This window comes from Cynocephalus volans, chromosome 4 (genome assembly GCF_027409185.1).
Source record: "Cynocephalus volans isolate mCynVol1 chromosome 4, mCynVol1.pri, whole genome shotgun sequence".
Lineage (NCBI taxonomy): Eukaryota > Metazoa > Chordata > Mammalia > Dermoptera > Cynocephalidae > Cynocephalus > Cynocephalus volans.
In genome coordinates this window covers 26,656,926-26,676,730 of record NC_084463.1, presented here as the reverse complement: position 1 = coordinate 26,676,730, position 19,805 = coordinate 26,656,926, and the positions used below count along the sequence as shown (strand labels likewise).

The following is a 19,805-nucleotide window of genomic DNA, read 5'->3' as shown; positions in this document are numbered from 1 at the left end:
AATTTTTTTCCATGTGATGTCCAGTTGTTCCAATACCATTTCTTGAAAAGATTATCTTTTTTTCCATTGTGTTGCTTTGGCACTTTGGGAAAGTTCAATTGACTATATTTATGTGGGTCTATTTCTGGGCCTTCTATTCTGTTCTACTGATTTATTTGTCTTGATCTATAGTAAGTGCTAAAGTTGGGTAGTGTCAGTCCTTCCGCTTTGTTCTTGTTCTTTGCTACTGTGTTGGTTATCCTGGTTCTTTGCCTTTCCATATAAAATTTACTCTCCTTTATTGGCATATCATGCGTTTGTAAAAAAAAACTTTTTTTAGTGGATGCCCTGGAGTTTGCAATACACATTTACAATTAATGCAAGTCTACTTTTACATAAAATTCTACCACATCATGGGTAGTGCAAGTACCTTATAATAATGAAATAATCCTATTTCCTCTTTCCCATGCCTTGTATCATTGCTGTCTTTCTTTTTGCTTATACATAAGCATAGGTAGTATATTTACATAACCACATATAACAATATACTGTTGCTGTTGTTTTGAACAAAGTTACCTTGTGGGTTTAAGAAGATGAAAAATAATTATTTAAAAAATTTCACTTCGAACCGAAGTTTTGACCTCTGTCATTTTCCTTTTCTCTAAAAGATTTCTTTTAACATTTCTTGCAAGGCAGGCAACAGACAACGATTTCCATTGATTTTCATTTGATATTTTTCTCAGATATTCACCGTGAGAGCCTGATTGATCTCCTGGAGGCAAAATTCATAAAAGCATGTGGTCTCTGATGAGTGGGTCCCTGTGGAGTTTGTATCTTGCAGCCTTGTCCACACTGAACCTTCAGCGATATGGTTTAGGTTGCCCTGCTTCGGCAGGGGTTCTCACACAAGTTTGTGCTCATGGGTTTCCGCTCTGGCAAGCCAGGATTCTCTGCATTCGTCTGTCATTCTCTCCAACCATGGGTGCAGGGAGGAGATTCTCCATGAGGCTGCCTGAGACACGGTCCTGCAGCAACTCATATCAGAGGGGTGTGTCTCCCGGAAAGAGGAGCTCCCTCAGGGCTCAGGCTCCCTAGGACTCTTCCAGGAGTTTTTTTGAGGGATAAATAGATAAAGAAAACAGGTTTTATCTATACCACAGGACAGGGTTCAACCTTCAAAAAGAAGGAAAACCTGCCATTTCCAACAACATGGATGAGCCTTGAGGATGTCGTGCTAAGTGAAATAAGCCAGTCACAAAACGACAAATACTATATGATTCCGCTGAGACAAGGTGCCTAAACTAGTCACACTCATCAAAGCAGAGAGTAGAATGGTGGCCATTAGGGGTAAGAGAGGGGTAAATAGGGAGTTGCTGTGGAAAAGGTATGAAATTCTAATTATGGTAGATGAGTAAGTTCAAGAGATCTGCTGCACAGCATCCTGCCTGTAGTTAGTGCTGAATTGTACATTTAAACATTTCTGCTAACACTAGGATGTACATACGTGAGTGTGCATGTGTGTGTGAGGGTGTGTGTGTGCTCTTGTATGTACTTATAAAGTATATTTTTCATGGAGTAGTATTTCATTACATGATGTACCACAGTATTTTTTCTGTTTATTTCTTAAAACATATTTAGGTTGCTTTCAGGTTTCCTTATTATGACTGAGGTCTCTATACGCATTTGGGTACAGGTGTCTGCGTGGACGTAAGCTTTTATTTATTAATATATTTATTTGTTTTTTTGTTTGTTTGTTAATTTATTTATTGGGTGGCTTGGGATTTACTTTTTGCATATGTGCATAGTCTGAAGTCTCATAGCATTGCTGGGAAATTGGGGGTATTCATCTTGTTTTATAGTGGAAGAAACAGGTTGAGAGAAGCAACTCCAGAAGGCTGGGGTTGCACAGTGATCCCGAGGGAGGCTGGTGTCTCACAAAGTCACACATCACCACACCGCTGGCCCCTTGAGAGCCCGGCCCACCTCTCCTTCCCCAGAAGATTTTCCACTCGGGCCTCCATGCGGGGCTCTAAGCCTCACACTTTACACACATGACCTAGAATGACCCCCTGAGGTCATTCTAGGTCACTGCCCCATTGTACAACTAGGGAAGCTGAGGCGCAGGCAGATAGATTCCTGGTCCGAGGTCCCAAAGCTGGGAATCAGCAAACCTGACTCTTTTTTGTTTGTTGGTGGCTGCCAGCTCAAGAGTCGGGTTCAGGCTGGTCAGTTAACTCAGATGGCGAGAGCGTGGTGCTGTTAACACCGAGGCCCAGGGTTCCACCCTTGCACTTGGCAGATACCCTGCATGTACCTGAGGAAGCCTCAGTCCACCCCACAGTGTGGGTCCCCTGTGTTTGGGAGATAAAAGTGGACTCTATCCACATAGGACCAAACTGCCAAAGCACTGAAGTGTTCCGGAGCACCTTCTGGTTCCCCACTTGGCTTCCTCCCATGACGGGAAGCTCACTACCTCTCCAGGAATATGATATTTAACAGCCTGGAGGGGGATCTGCCCTAGGGCGCGCACACACACACACACACACACACACACACACACACACACACACACCCTTCTGAAGCCAGAGATGAGGGCTGCTCTCAGCATGGGGCAGTTGGGACACTTAAACACCTGGATCTCTACCCAGGCTGGACATCCAGTTCCCCAGCACTCAGCCACCAGCCTGGATGTCCTGGAGCTTCAGTTCTCACTTGCCCTTGGCAGGAGGGCGCCGTGCAGCAGGTGCACCCACAAGCACCCGCCCCCAGCGGGTGGTCAGCCTGCCTCCACTCCATAGCAGTGCCCTTGCTTCTGTGTGGTCAGTGTCTGGATCCCTAGGGCAGCCACAAGACAGCCGCTGGTGCATAAGCCTCCGCAGCTAACATGTATTGGGAGCAACGCAGGGAGATGACACCATGACCGCTGGCCCAGATGTCCAAGATCTGTTGCACCTTTGAGCAGGCCTGGGGTCCAGCAGTAGATACGTGAAGCTGGACTTCACCACCCCTTCCCACTACCTCCTGGCGGGATGAGGTCGCTCATACTTCTGGGCAAGCACATCCTCGTATGCCTGGGTGTCTGGGATGTGGCCTGTCTGCAGGGCCTTGGCCAGTTCTGGGCTGTGCCCTTAAAAGTCTGAGCCTGGGAAGGGAAACAGGAGCAGCCTGGGCTTCTTCCAGCTGCCGTGTGAAGGCTGTGATGGGGCCAGGACTCTCACCAAGCACTCGGAGTTTCTGCAGCAGCTCCAGATCAGACACAGCGGGGACTTGCAGGTGACAGCAAGAGGGGTCCCTGCAACCTGTGTAGCTCTCCATCCTCTGTCAGCCAGAGAGCGGCTGGGTCACTTACAGAGGGACATCTGGTCATCTGTCAGGAAGTGGAAGTCGGGGGGTCCGGGCAGTGAGTTCTGTGGGGGTCTACGGGATGGACTCCTGCCCAGGAGGGACGTGGAGGAGGCGGAGGACTGGAAGCTGCAGCATCCGACCAAGTCAGAGTCAGGCTGGCAGGCTCAGTCTTGGGCTCCTTGATCTCGGCCCGCACGTGGAGCTTCAGTCCGGGTCCGGGCCTTGGTCCGCGTGTGGAGCTCCCGCTGGATGCACGCACAGTCCCCGTGTCCCTGCTGCATGGCCAGTTCCAGCGGCAGGAGTGCGACCTGGTGGTGCAGCATGGGGTCCGCTCATGGCTCAGCAGCAGCTCCAGGCTGCAGCGACACCCCCAGGCGGCGGCCGCGTGCAGTGGCTTCAGCACCAGGACAGGAGCAGGGCTGGGGCTGCAGCCTCCGCCACCAAATGCACAGGGCCACACGCTGTCACGAGCACGAGGGCAAGGTCAGTGCCTCCCTCAGCAGTTCCTCCCCTCCCCTCCCGGCCCTGTGCACAGGGGGTCCGAGTGGACCCTTACACCACCGCCCCCTCCTCCCGTCCCCCTGCTCAAGCTTGTGTTTGTTCAGGGTAAGGACCAGGGGTGTCATCTCGGAGCCTGTGCCGACCCTTATGTAAGAAACTGTGAACTGCTTTCCAGCGCAGCTGTGCCATGTCGCTTTCCCACCAGTGATGTCGCTCCACATCCCTGCCCGCACCTGCGGTTTTCATTCATTTTTATTTAAACATTCTAATAGGTGTGCGGTGGGATTTGATTGTGGTTTCAATTTGCCATTCCTATGACTGACGGTGCTGAGCATCCTGTCATGGCTTTATTTAAAAATTCCATTTTATTTGTACTTGTTTTTGTGCGGTACAGTGTGCTGTTTCCATACGTGCATATACTGCAGACTGAGTCACTTCGGGTAGATGGCAGTTTTGAACCCATTAGTCTACACCTCCTCCTCCCCACCTCCGTCCCCTCCCAGCCTCTGGTAACCGTTACTCTACTTTTATGAGAACCACTTTCTAATTTTTTTTTGATTACCCACGTAGGTGAGACTGATACAAGAGGTGCTCGCTTTCCTGTGCTCGGGTTTCAGGACACGCCTCTGGGTTTCCAGCCACTCCCTGAGGTCTCAGGCCCCCTCCTCTGAGCTCTCCCCTAAAGGAAAGTTACTGTTGCCAGTTAGACCTGTTTTCAGCATCAACCCGGGGAAATGAGACCACAGGGCTGGCTATGCAAATCCAGTGGCTGGGCATGCTCGATAGAGAGCACAGAACATTCTTGAATATGCCTGGTGCATGTAACTGGGAACCACCCCCTTAACTGAATGTTCATCACATAAACTATAAAAGCCGAATCCCAGCTGAAGGTGGGGTCGCAGCTCACTCTTCTGGAGGCCACCGCCCTTGGCTGGCTGATTTGTGTGTATTTCACTTTGTATCCACCTTACTTCAGCAAGTGGCTGCTCAGCCCGCTCAGGCTGCGCTCTTGAGCCAGCCTGCACTCTGTACTGACCTTTAAGCATATTTTTGTTGTTGTTTAGTTTAGTTGTTTAGACTTGATGTCTGCACTGAACTTCTGTGTTAGACTTGGTGTGGGCCCTGCTCAGTGTCTGGAGCATGCCGCACTCTCTGTGCAACCTGCATTTCTTATCTGTCACATTAAACTAGTTCTCACCATCTACTGTGACTCTGCCCTTGAATTCTTTCCTGGGGCAGAGTCACGAACCTGGACAGAGGACTGGGTGTGTTGAGGCTGACAACCGGGCCCCCTGGACCCTACCTCTGACATCAAGACCATGCGGTGTTTGTCCTGGGCCTGACTCCCTTCACTGCACATCAAGCACCCCCTTCATACTCAATCAGTAAGAGGAGGAAGATGGATAAAAAGAATTGATGAGATGAGAAAATACTAATAGGACAAGAACATGTCACCCTTCTGATCTGTGTGAGAGGAGACCCTCAGGGAGTTCATTTGTTTATGTAATGGTGACATCCTTGAGGATGGCATCACCAAGTCCAGTATTCACCAGCTGGGAGCCCTGATAGGTCTCTGCAGATGTCAGCAAGCGTACAGGTGGGGTCACTTGGGGTCATGGACAGGGTCTTAGAGCAGAAACCAGGGACGACAGGTGTGCACACACACACGTGCACACAAGCACACATGTGCACATGCACATGTGCGAGGTCTCAGTCTGCTCCTGGTCAGCGCCCCCACCCCCACCAGCCAGATGAGCTGCCGACTCTGACTCCACCACGCTTCCCTCCCTGTCCTTTTCCTTGGCCAGTGGTCAGCAGCATCCATGGTGACCTGCCCCCTCACAGGCTCAGGATGCAAGGGTACCAGATGCCAGGAGCAGGAATAGAGAGGAAGAGGAGGAGGAAAAGAGGGAAGGAAGTTCCTTCAGAGCCCAATCAGCCCAGAAATAGAGGTGACTATAGATCATCCCAGGGATGCTTTACACAGATTGTCATTCCCTGTCCCATATTCACCTGGCACCGTAATCCTTTACTTCCCCACCGGTCCTCCCTGGACCCTCACCAGGCAAAGGATGAATCACAGTAAATCACTTGATGGCCTTGACCCTGGTGTCAGCTGAGAGTGGGAGGCTGTGGGCCTGTGGCCTCTAATGAGGTATGTGGGAACCTGGGCTCCGGGTGGCATCGGCCTGCTGAGGACCTTGCCAGGGGGAGGCTGGGAGAAGCTGGTCTGTGGCCTGGGCTGCAAGACCCTGACCTTTCTCCTGCCCTAGGGTGTCCTGTGCTTCCTACAGAGCTCTCGGAGCCACAGAAACAGGCACATTGGAACTGACAACAATTTATTTTGTTGGAACCCACAGGAGAGGTGAGCTCAAATCCTCAGGTCACCCAGAATGGGCATGTAGGGTGCACTGCCAGCTGGCTGGTACTGGGAGGACACCATGCTCTCCCTCCTCTCTAGTGGCCCATAAGTGTCCAGCCTCCCTAGTGACATTGGTTTTTGGTTGAGGAGCCATCTAGGGCTGCAGGGCAGCTTGCCGGGTGCTGCTCCAGCTTCTTTGGGGCTGTGTGTCCCTGCCTTCAGAATGAGGTCGAATGGAGAGACCGCCGTGCTGGGGGGCTGACTTGGGCCTTGATGGTGACCCTTCAGTGGGCAAGGCAGGGCCTGGTAATGGGGCTACTGTGGGGTGCAGGACTGGGCCTGTTCTGTGGTCCTGGGGGTGGCCATAGCTGAAGGGAAAGTGGCAGGGACCCAGCGCTCCACGGGCCCCTAAAGTCTAGGTCTGTGGGGAGGTTAAGCATTGAGCTGCACTGAAGGAGTGTCCATACTATTGTTGGCCTGTCCTGTACTGCGGAAAGGCTGACCAGATGTCATTTCTCTGGGCCACCAGTGAGAGACCTGCAGCCCTGGGCTCTGCACAGGCCCCCTCCTGCCATGGGGCCTCGGCCTCCTGAAGCTGCTGGACCTGTGCCGGTGGGCCAGAGAGGGGCAGCCTGTTATTTTGGGAGCAGATCTCCATGCTGCAGGAGGCCAGCCAAGGCCTGGATGCTGAGGACACCAGCTCCCGGCCCAGGGCCTTCCTCGGAAACTCCGCAGGTGTCACTGAAGTGAATGCAGATGTGGTTGAAAGTAAAACATTGAAAAGATATACAAAATAACTGAAGGAATGTTGGTGTGGTTATATTAAACAAAGTAGGCTTTAAGATAAAAAGGAAGATATAACAATTGTAAGTTTTCAAGAACTCAAAAATATAGTTTCAAAACATATAACGTAAAAATTGACAGAAGTGCAAGGACAAATCCAAGATTTTAATGAAACAATTTAACACCCTTATCACAGTATTGAATCAAACAAGCATTCCAAAAACAATAAGGATATTGAATATTTGAACAACATGATTTATACACTTAGTAAAATTTCGATGTGTAAAGAGCACTGCATCCAACAAGTATAGAATTCATGTTGTTTTCAAGAGCCCATGGAACATTATTCAAAACTGATCATATGCTGACTTATAAATGAAGTTTCAACAAATTTCAAAGACTGAAATAATATATGGTCTGTTTTCTGGCCACAGTGGAATTAATATGAGCTAATTACAAAAATATAACTTTAAGCACTATACACTTGGGGGAGAAGGTGTGGGGGAAAGTTTGGTAGACTGGTACAAAGTTACAAAGTTACAGTTGGATAGGAAAAATAAGTTCTGGAGCCCTAGGGTGACAATAGCTACTAATATTGTATCGTACATTTCAAGAGAGCCAGAAAAGAGGAACTTGAATGTTATAACCACAAGGAAATGATACATGTTTAGGTGATAGATATGCTAACTATTCTGATTAGATCATTATACAATATACATGTGTGTACTGAAACAACAAACTGTACCCCACAAACATGTGCAATGAAAAAAATAAATAAAAATAATTTTAAAAAGTCCACAACAGTTCATGATTTTAAAAAGGCTTTTTATAAACAGGGATAAAAAGGATTTTCCTTAATCTCATGGAGGTTACCTACAAAAACCCTGCAAAAATCATTATTCTTTATGGTGAAACACTGGTAACTTTTTCTTCAATATCAGTAACAAAGATGCCAATCATCACCACCTTTATTCAACATTGTACTGAAAGTTCTAGAAAAGCAATAGAGGGAGGGCCGGCCCGTGGCTCACTCGGGAGAGTGTGGTGCTGATAACACCAAGGCCTCAGGTTCGGATCCCATATAGGGATGGCCGGTTCGCTCACTGGCTGAGTGTGGTGCTGACAACACCAAGTCAAGGGTTAAGATCCCCTTACCGGTCATCTTTAAAAAAAAAAAAAAAAGAAAAAGGAAAGCAATAGAGGGAAAAGAAATTTGTAAGACTTTTGAAAGAAGAAATGAAATTGTCATTATTCACAGATGATATGATTATGTATATAGAAAACCCAAAAGAATCTACAGTATATTCTTATAATTAATATTAGTTCATCAAGGTTACCGTAGAATTAATACACAAAATAAAAATTGTAGAATAGCACCAAAATTTAGAAAATAAAAATTATACAAGATACCACTTATAATAGCTTCAAAATATCAATCATGTAGTAATAAGCATAATAAAAGAAGTGCTAGGCCTTTGGAGAAAACTATAAAATTTCATTTTATTATGAGCAATTAGAGAAGATCTCATCAAATAGAGAGGTTTATCATGTTCATGCATGGGAGGCTTTTATTGAAAATATGTAAAATTGCCCCAATTGATCTTTAGATCTATTTCAATCCCAATCTATATCCCAATGCATTGTTCTATGGAAGAAGACCCTCTTAAAAAAATTTTTTTTTCATTGTGTATGTTTATCGGGTACAGTATGCTGTTTCCATACATGCATATATTGTGTAATGATCTAATTAGAATAGTTAGCATATCTATCACCTAAACATTTATCATTTCTTTGTGATTATAACATTCAAGATTCTCTTTTCTGGCTGTCTTGAAATATACAATACAATATTATGAGCTGTTGTCATCTTTAGGCACCAGAACTTATTCCTTCTATCTAACTATGTAATCACTCCTGATGAGTGTTGTGAGATAACTTGCTGTACTGGATATCAAGGTTTACCATAATGTTATGGTAATTAATCAAGATAGCGTGGTTTTGGCAGAGGATAGACAAATTGACAAAGAAAATAAGACAGAAACCCAGAAACAAACCCATGCATGTACGGACACTTCATTTATAACACAAGTGGCATTGCAGAGCACTTGTGAAAAGATGGACTTTTAAATAAATAATGTTGGGAAGATTAGTGATCCGTATGAAAAAAGAAAATTAAACCCTACCTCACACCAAACACAAAAACCAATTTCAGGTAGATCATAGGCCTTAATATAAAATAGGAAACAATAAACTTTTAAGATTATATTATAATCATTTCCCTTCCCTTCCTTTTCTTTCTTGAACAATTGTTTCAAAGACATTAGGTGGGGCTGGGTAAAGCAGGTCTCACTGCTGGGGCTGGGGGATTGGCAGTGACCCAGACTTGGTGTTGGGGAAAGAGGGTATCCAGATGGGAGAAGCCTGGTGTACAGTGCTGGAGCCTGGTTGAAGGGGACATCCCTGTGGGGGAAGGGGAGGGGTAGCCTGATGTGAAATGTCAGAGCCTGAACTTGATGAAGCAAGCCTCTGTGTTGGAGGGCAACCTGGTGCAGGGTGTCGGAACTTGGCAAGTTGAGGAGGTGTCTGAATGGGTGGGTGTTCAGTGCAGGGTGCCTGAGACTGAATGGGGTAAGAAATGTGTCCACACAGGAGGGCTGTCAGGCCTGAGTGTCAGGGAACAAGCTGATAGGTCCATCCCTGTGGAGGGTTGACTAGGTGGCAGGTGTGGGAGACTGGGTGGAGTGAGGGAGGCTTCGGCATAGGTGAGGAAGTGGCAGCATCAGTGTGCAATTGGTTACAAACAGGGAGATGGATTAAATAAATAAATATACTAAGGATATTGGCAGTCGGGTCTTGCACTGTGGGAGAAAGGAATAACAAATATGAAAAGAAAGAAAATAGAGACAAACCCTATGGTGAGGAATTGGAATTGATGGTATTGATATGTGCTTGTGGTTTTAAATATATATACAGACATAGAAATAAATATAAATGTAAACATGTGCCTATATGTGTGTATATGTATGTATTTTATACACATATATATTTTTTCTATCTCTAACCACTGAGAAGAGCTTGGGAGCAATGACCCCTCAGTAGCAACAAGCACACATAGAGCCCAGGTCTTGGATTCTAAATACCTTTCTCCCCTAAAAAGAACCAGGAGATTCTTGGAGAAATGAATGATTCTAAGGCTGGGAAAATACAAGATGAGCCTGAAATAATCTTGTTATGTCACAAAGAACAACAGAGCTTTAAAGGATAAAGGGATATATTAAATGACCTAGAAATCAGCTCGAAAGGGCTCCCTCTGGCCAAATTGAGGACAATTTGAACAACGAAATATATAATCATAGTTATAACCACCCACGGAATAAATGCTTATCATGATATAAATAAATAAATAAATAAATAAATAAATAAATAAATAAATAAATAAATAGGAAGTTTGATGAAGAATGGGTCATTTAGCCCGTCTCAAAGTACCTCTTCAGAAAATACTTGTTAACTACAAGATGAAGAAGAGTAACTTTACAGTGAAGTCTGGCGGACACCACCTTACTCAACGTGATCAAATGAACACGGCCAGAAATAGAACCAATCAAAACCATGTATTTCCTGACAGGACACAGTTAGAAGAACATGGTATAACCTCTGTGATATTACTCTAAAAATGCATAGCCTGAATCTAATCATGAAGAAACATTGGACAAACCCAAACTGAGGGACATTGTACAAAATAGCTGGCCTGTCAAAAAATGTCAAGATCATGAACTTTTCTAGACTGAAGGAAACTGAAGAGACATGGCAACTGTTCTCATTACCACTGCTGTACAAAGATTTATCCCCCAATTAAGGGGTATAAAACCACAACCATTTTTACTTGGCTTATAATTTTGTGAGTCAGCAATTTGGGAAGAGTTAAGGCATTTCTTGATTGGGGTCCCTTGTGAGGCTATCATCAGTCATTGGCTGGGGCTGCAGTCATCTGGAGGGCTAATTAGGTTGGACGTTCAAGATAATCTACTTACATGGTCTGTGGTTGATACTTGGATGTTGATTGGGAGCTTGACTGGGGCTTTGACTGGAGCACATGGCCCCTGTAGCATGGCTGTCTGAGAGAGGTTGGATGTCTTACTTGCAGCTGGCTTTCCCCAAAGTGAGCATTCCAAGAGAATAAGGTAGAAGGTGTGCAACTTTTGTTTGAACTACCCTGGGAAATCATGCTGGGTTATTTCCCCTGCATTCTGTTGGTTACAAGTAAGTCACTAAGGCCAACTGAGATTCAAGGGGGAGGGGCACACACACCATCTCTTGATGGAAGGTGACATCCCTTAACTTTTCTCCCAATGAGAGGTAGGATTCTATGTTTTAAAATGCATAGCAACTAAGCACAACATTCTCAACAGAATTCTTTTGCTGTAAATAACCTTATGGGGAAAATTGAATGGGGCTAGGGATATATCAGTGTTAGTTTCCTGAGTCTGATGGTTGTATTGAGGTTAAATAGGAGAATGTGCTTGTTTGTAGAATGTAAATACCAAAACATTCATCAGTAGTTGGTATCATGTCAGCATCTTATTCTCAAATGGTCAGGAAAAATTTTTTTGTACTAAAAAAGATAGATAATTTCTTTATGGCCTACGTACAGAGACAGGTTTTGTTTGTTTGTTTGGTGGCTGGCTTGTGCGGGGATCTGAACCCCTGACCTTGGTGTTACCAACACTGCACTCTAACCAAGTGAGCTAACTCTAAATAACACACATGAATCACTGATTTAAAAAAGAAAAGATTGATTGATTTGACTGAATTAAAATCAGAAAAGAGCGACAAAGCAAACTACAGAGTGGGAAACCTGAGTGGGAAAATATATTTACATCATATGTCATTTATCAAGGTTAAAATCCAGAAAACATAAAGAAATATTCCTAATAAATAGGACAAATTGGTAGAAAAAATGATTTAAAAGACTTAGACATTCCATGAAAGAAAACATCCAAATGCCAATAAATGCATGAGAGGTGTTTGACATTATGCATCAGAAAAATGCAAATTAAAACCACAGTAAGACCTACTACTACAGTAGGTAGTAGTACACAATAAGATCTACTCCAGACCTACTAGAGAGGGAAAAAAATCTGATGAAAAAGCATTTGCAAGTACATGGATTAATGAGAACTCTCATACACTGCTGGTGGGAATGTAAATTAGTATGAATATTTTCTGTAAAAGCTTCACAGTATCTAGTACTTCTAGTAAATTTACTCCTAAGTGTATGAAGGTGCTTCAAAAAGTTTGTGGAAGAATAGAATTAAAAGGTAATACGAACCTTTCCACGAACTTTTTGAAGACCCTGCTATATACCCTGAAGACTGCTGGCCTGTGTGTCCCAGGATACTTATATAAGGACGTTCATAACAGCGTCATTCCCACACAATGGCCGCCGTTGTAAACAGCAGCAACAACCTGATTGTCAATCAGGGGTAGTGTGGATAAAAAACCGTGGTGTCTCCCTATATTGGAATAGTATACATCAACAAAAACAAATACAACTACACACATCTACATCGATGAGTTTTTAAATATAACATTGAAAAAATTATAATAGTTGCTTTACACTTGTCTACTAATTCCAGCATCTGAATAATTTTTGGGTTGATCTCTTGATTTTTTTTTCCTTTTAAAAATCGGTCTCCTGCAGTGATGTCAGCAAAATGTGAACCAGGAAGTTCCAAGCGCTTGTGCCTCATGGAACCATCAACAAACAAAGCCCCCAGAAACTAACTGAACTAACCTTCTAAGAGTTCTGAAAAGCAGTCAAAGGCTTACAGCAACTAAGCAAATTCCCAATCAACAAAAAGCCACCTTTAAAACTATAGGAAAAGTTCCGTGGCATTTTTACTTCCTCTTACCACCCTTTCCTTCCCCAGCATGGCATGGTCTTGGTCTGGAGGAGGTGGCAACCCAGTTCCCAGTTGTACTCCAGATTTAAACACATCAGCATGAATAAATCTCAAAAAGCATAATGTTGAATGTTGAGAATGCAGATTTGCAGTATGATGTCAAATCTGTAAACTTAAAATATATAAAATAGTATATATTATTTATAGAACACACATACATAATAAGACTACAAAATATAAGGCATGGGAATAATAAATAAAATCATCTATTTATTTAACTATTTAATAACAAAACATAATAGAAAACAAGAAACTATTCAAAACAGCAACATAAAACCATAAAAAATCTGTATGCTATCAGATTTTTTATTAGACCTTTATAGAGAAAAATGTAAACCCATATTTCAGAGCTCAAAAGCAGACCTAAATAAATGGAGGAATAATCCCATGTTTGCCGATAAGATGATTGAAGATTCCAGTGAGGACAGTTTCCCCCATATTCATTAATAAAAATCAGTGCAATTCCAATCAATAATCTAGGTAGATTCCATTTTGAGAAATTAACAAATCTCAAAATTTACATGAAGAATAAAAGTCCAAAAATAGCTGAGTCAATTAAAAAAAAAAAAGCACAAAGATAGGAAGCTAGATTGTCCAAAACTCCTGGTTGGTATAGAGTAAGGATCTAAGCAAATTCTCTCCTACAAGGGTATTGGGAGAATGTGGATAAACTGGAATATGGCTTATGGGAATGTGGGGTGGTACAGCCACCTTGGATAACGACTTGGCATTATCTTAAAAAGTTAAACATAAACTTAGCATATGACCCAGCAATTTCCTTGTAGGTATTTACCCAAGAGAAATGAAAACATAGTTTCACACGAAGACTTACATGCAAATATTCATAGTAGCACTACGTAAAACATTCAAACAGAAAAGAGTTGGTGAATGGATAATCAAATTATAGTGTATCTGTAAAATGGAATGGTATTTAATGACAGAAATGAACGAACTACTAATATATGCTACAACACGGATGACTAAAAAATATTACAGCAAGTAAAAGAATCCAGATGCAAAAGACCACATACTGTAAAATAAGGAATGTTCAGAGAAGACAGATCTATAGAGATACAAAGCAGATGAATGGTTGCCTGGGTCTGGGTGGGAGCAGAGAGTGAAAATTGACAGCAATTGTGTAAAATGGAACATTTGGGATGATGGAAGTATTCTAAAACTGAATTGTGGTAATGTTTGCACATCTTTATAAATTTGCTAAAAGTCATTGAATTGTGTAGTTACAATGATTGAATTTTATGGTACTTAAGTGAGGCCTTGATAAAGGTATTATAAATCATAACCAGCAATGGGTAAGGGAATAGGTGAAACAAGATTGTTGAAGCTGAGTGATGGGTAATGGAAGTTCCTTTTACTGTTTCTTCTGCTTATGTCTATGTGAAAAAAATTTCATCATAAAATGTTTTTTTAAAAGTTAGGAGTAATTCTATTACATATGAACGAAGTTGAAGGATTCACACTGTCTGGTTTTAAAATTTTATATAGTAATAAGATAGTGTGAAACTGGTGTAAGGATAGGCATATAGACCAATGGAACAGAATCGAGAGCTTTGAAATGAACCCTTACGTTTACACTCATGTGATTTTAGAGAAAGGCAATTCAGTGGGGATTAACGAATAGCTTAATGGTACAGAACAGACAGTTCAGAGATAGACCCACCTGTTTATATGAACTTGTTATATGATAAAGTTGGGGCCATAAACCAGTGCTCAGTAGATGATGTTGGAAAAATTGGCCCATATATAGAAACACAAAACTGAATTCCTATCTTATCTTTACTTTATTTATAGAATGGACTTCAGATTGTCGATTGTCGATTAGACCTAGTGGGCAAGAAGTAGTACCTATTTGGTAACTTATTGGCAAGAAACATTTGTGTGCCAGAGTGTGGGAAATAAATCTGAGTAAAGGTACATATTTTTAAAAGCTGATATAAAAATATCTTTATGACTACTTAAGGCCCCAAAAACATAAAGAATAAGCACCCCCCCCCCAAAGAAAGAAAGAAAGAAAAAATACAGTGGATTTGACTGCATTCAACTGTGGACTTCTGTTAAATGAAGGACTCCGTAGTCAGATGATAGATTGGGAGGATGTATTTGCAATATCTAAAACTGACAGGAGACTAATGCTAGGAAATACAAACAACTCTTGTGAATTAACAATGAGAAACATGATGGAAAAACCCAGCATGTGATATAAACAGGAAGTTTTCAAATGGGGAAACCCAAATGAAAAGGATATAAAGAGATATTCCAACTCATTAGTAATTAGAAAAATGTACAGTGTATTAAAAAAGTTAACCCCAGATTTTCAAAAATTAGAAATCAGATGACAAGACACATCATTATTGCCCAAGTCCATGCTCTATACTGGAGTTCACTCTCGTGGACATTCTGTCCACCATAACAGTATCATTACAGTATCACTCACTGCCCTAAAGATCCTTCATGCTTCTGTTCATTTCTTCTCCCATTCTAGCTTCTAGAACGGTGAGACAATGAATTTCTGTTGTCACTCAGTTTGTGGCACTTTGTTACAGCAGGCCTAGCAAACTATTACACTGGGTGTAGAGATCTAGATTGGTGTTGTAACACCAAGGTCCAGGGTTCAGATCCCCATACTGGCAAGCCACCAAAAAAAAAAAAAAGAAAAAGAAAAAAGAAAAGAAAATCTAGGTTGACAGTTTCTTTCAGTCCCTTAAAGTTATCTTGGCATATATTCACCCTGACAAGAAGTTTGCTGTCTACTTTTAATTTTTTTTCTTTATCACTGGTTTCCAGCAATGTGATTATGATGTACCTTGGTCTTTTTTTGTTTTTTTGTTTGTTTATTGTACTTGGGTATAATTTGTATTTTTGGATATGTGGGCTAATAATTTTCATTAAACCTGGAAAAAATGGCCACTTTTTAGAAGTATTTTTTTCTCCTCTCTTCTGAGTACTCCAGTTACCTGCGTGGTAGACTACCTGATATCGCCCCACATCTCAGCAACGCTCTGTTTACTTTCTTTCCAGCCTTTTTAATGTCGATTGGACCTAGTGGGAAAGAAGTAGTAACTATTTGGTAACTTATTGGTGAGAAACATTTGTGTGCCATAGTGTGGGGAATAAATCTGACTAAAATTCAGGGACCCTCTACTTCAGTGAAATTTCTAGAATCCCAGCAGTGTGGGGCGTGTCTAGATATTCCTTCTAAGGTGAAGGATAAGTTGTTGCATCAGGCCCCTCCTATAACCAAGAAAAAGGCACAACACTTAGTGGGTCTCTTTGAATTTGGGAGGCAACGTATTCCTTATTTGGATGTATTACTCTGGTCCATTTCCCCAGTGATCTAGAAAGCTAATCTCGAGTGGGGGCCAGAACAAGAGAAGTCTCTACAACAGGTCCAGGCTGCTGTGCAAGCTGCTCTGCCCCTTGGGCCATATGGTCCAGCAGACCCAATGGTCCTCGAAGTGTCAGTAGCAGGGAGAGATGGTGTTTGGAGCCTTTGGCAGGCACTTATCAATGAATTGCAGCGCAGGCCTTTGGAATCTTGGAGAAAAGCTCTGCCATCATCTACAGGTAACTTCCTTCCTTTTGAAAAACAGCTCTTCGTCTGATACTGAGCCTTAGTAGAGACTAACTGCTTAACCATGGGCCACCAAATCACCACGTGACCTGAGCTGCCCGTCATAAACTAGGTGTTATCTGACCCCCTAAGCCATAAAGTTTGGCACGCACAGCACTACATCATTAAATAGAAGTGGTATATGCATGACTGGTGATTGGTCTGGAGCAGGCCCTGAAGACACATTAAGTTAGGTGAAGAAGCAGCCCAAATGCCCACGGTGTTTACTTTCCTGCACAGGGAGTTCCCTGCAATCAGTTGACAGTGGATGAGAAGACTCATCCTGGTTAACAGAGGGTCCTGCACAATATGTACTACCCCGAGGTGGACAGTTGCAGCACTACAGCCCCCTTCTGGGACGTCCCTGAAGTGCAGCTGTGAAGGGACATCCTCCTAGTGGTCAGAACTTTGAGTGGTGCACCTGGCCGTGCCCTTTGCTTGCAAGGAGAAATAGCCAGACCTACGATTATATATTGATTCAATGGTTTGGCTCGATATTCAGGGACTTGGAAAAGACATGACTGGGAAATTGGTGACAAAGAAATTTTGGGAAGAGATATGTGGCTAGAACTCTTTGAATGGGTGAAACACACAAAGATATTTGTGTCCAATGTGAATTTTTACCAAAGGGGATTTTAATGCACCGGTCAGCTTCTTTCCTCAGCCACCCCTGTCGTCACCCCCTGGGCTCTCGAACAAAGTGGCCTTGGTGGCAGATTATTCATGGGCAAAACAACAGGAACGTTTATTCTCCAAAGCTTACCTGGCTACAGCCATTGCTGAGAGCCCAATCTGCCAGCAGCAGAGACCAAAACTGAGTCCCTCCTATTGGCACCATTTCCCAGGGTAATCAGCAAGCTACCCAGTGGCAGGTCGATTACACTGGACCATCATAGAGGGGGCAGAGTGTTGTTCTTATTGTAATAAACACTCACTCTGGATATGGCTTTGCCTTTCCTGCGTGCAACGCTTCTGCTGAAACTACCATCCATGGACTTCCAGAACGCCTTATCCACTATCACGGCATTCAGCACAGCATTGTTTTTGATTAAGGAACTTACTTCACAGCAAGGAAGTGTGGCAATGGGTCCATGCTCATGAAATTCACTTACCATGTTTCTTACCATCCTGGAGTGGCTGGCTTAATAGAATGGTGGCATGGCTTTTTGAAGAATCACAGTGCCAGCTAGGTGGCAACAGCTAGCAGGGCTGGGGCCTAGCTGTTCAGGAGACTGTATGGGCTTTGAATCAGCGATATGGTATATTTATCTCATAGCCAGGATTCATGAATCCAGGAATCACGGGGTGGAAATGGGAATGTCATCACTCACTATTACCCCTATGACCCATCAGCAAGATTTTTTGCTTCTTGTTCCCACGACCTAAAAGGAGAAGTGCTTCTGCCAGGAGACACAGCAATGATTCCATTAATGGGAGTTAAGACTTGCACCAGGTCACTTTGGGATCCTCATGCTTGTCCATCAATAGGCACAGAAGGGAGGTACAGTGTTGGCTGGAGTGACTGATCCTTCCTACCAAGGGGAAATTGGACTACTGTTCCACAATGGAAATCAGGAAGAGTATGTCCAGAATACAGAAGATCCTTTAGGGTGTCTTTTACTATTACCATGCCCCGTAACTAAGGAAAATGGAAAACTACCATAACCCAACCAGCCAGAGTTGCTAATGGCTCAGGTCCTTCAGAAATGAAGATTTAGGTCACCCAAGCAGGTAAAGAACCATGACCTGCTGAAGTGCTTGCTGAAGGCAAAGGGAATGCAGAATGGGTAGTAGAAGGAGGTCGTTACAAATACGAGCCGTGACCACATGACCAGTTCCAGAAATGGGGACAGTAATCGTCATGAGTATGTTCTCCTTATTTAGCTGTGAATACGTGTGTGTGTGTGTGTGTGTGTGTGTGTGTGTGTGTGTGTGTGTGGTTGTTTTCTTTCATCTCTTATTCTCTCATCATGGAACATAAGATGTATTGATTTTACTTGTATATTGTACTATTTAAGTACTGTTAATTTTACATCATAGTATTAAGTTATGGGCTATCTAGGAGAAGAGTAAACATCACTCAAGAATTTTACCTCCTCTTCTGGGGAAGAGGTTAATGCATTTTCGATTGTACACAGGATGACAGTTGCATCAAATTAGGTGGAATTATAACCTTTTTACTGTCTTTATTTGGAGATTAGGTATGGTTTAAGAAGATGTGTATGGGTGCCAAGTTCGCAAGAGATGGACTTGTGATGGTTAATTTTATGTGTTTACTTGACTGAACCGTGGGTGCCCAGATTAAACATTACTGCTGGGTGTGTCTGTGAGAGGGTTTCTGGATGAGATTAGCAATTGAACTCATGAACTCTGTGAAGTGGATTGCCCTCCCCAGTGTGGGTAGGCAGCATACAACCTGTTGATGGAAAAAAAGGTGGAGGAAAGAGGCTTTTGTCCCCTTTTTTCTGCCTTGCTGCTGGAGCTGGGGCATCTCATCTTCTCCCATCCTCAGACTGGGATTTACCCCATTAGTGGCCCTGGGTCTCAGGCCTTCAGATCAGACTGAGTCCCACCACTGAATTCCTGGGTCTCCAGCTTGCAGACAGCAGATCACGGCACTTCTCACACACACACGAGGGGACATCAAAAAGTTCATGGAAAGATTCACTTTATCTTTTGCTTTTATTTTTCCACAAACTTTTTGAAGTACCCCCAAATATATATACACAAATACACTTATATTGTAAGTATACTCGTAAATATCATATATTAGTAATATAAATAAAATGTATATGTCTTATTTATTCTGCTTCTCTGGAGAACCCTCACTAGTACATGTGGGTTAATCATTTTCATTAAATTTGGAAAAATATGGCCATGTTTTCAAGTTTTTTCCCTTCCTCTCTTCTGGATACTCTAATTACGTGTATGTTAGGCTGCTTGATATTGCCCAACATCTTAACTGCTGCTTTGTTTAGTTTTCTTCCAGCCTTTTATCTTTTTCTCAGTGTTTCATTTTGGGTAGTTTCTATTGCTGTATTGAGTTCACTAATCTTTTCTTCTACAGCATTTAATCTGCTGTTAATCCTTCCAGTGTTTTTTTTTTTATTTCTAGGAGTTTAGTGTGCGTGTGTGCATGTGTGTGCATGTGTGAACATATCTTATTTCTCTCCTGATCATACCGATGCTTTCCTGTTGAACATATGGAGTCTATTAATAATCACTGTTTTGATGTCCTTGTCTA

General features: G+C 42.9%; 1 pseudogene; it reads right to left on the bottom strand.

Annotated features, from left to right (window-relative positions):
• Nucleotides 1-2,651: 2,651 nt before the first annotated feature.
• The window catches only part of LOC134375905 (uncharacterized), a 38,220-nt pseudogene continuing 21,066 nt past the window's right edge, over nucleotides 2,652-19,805 (bottom strand).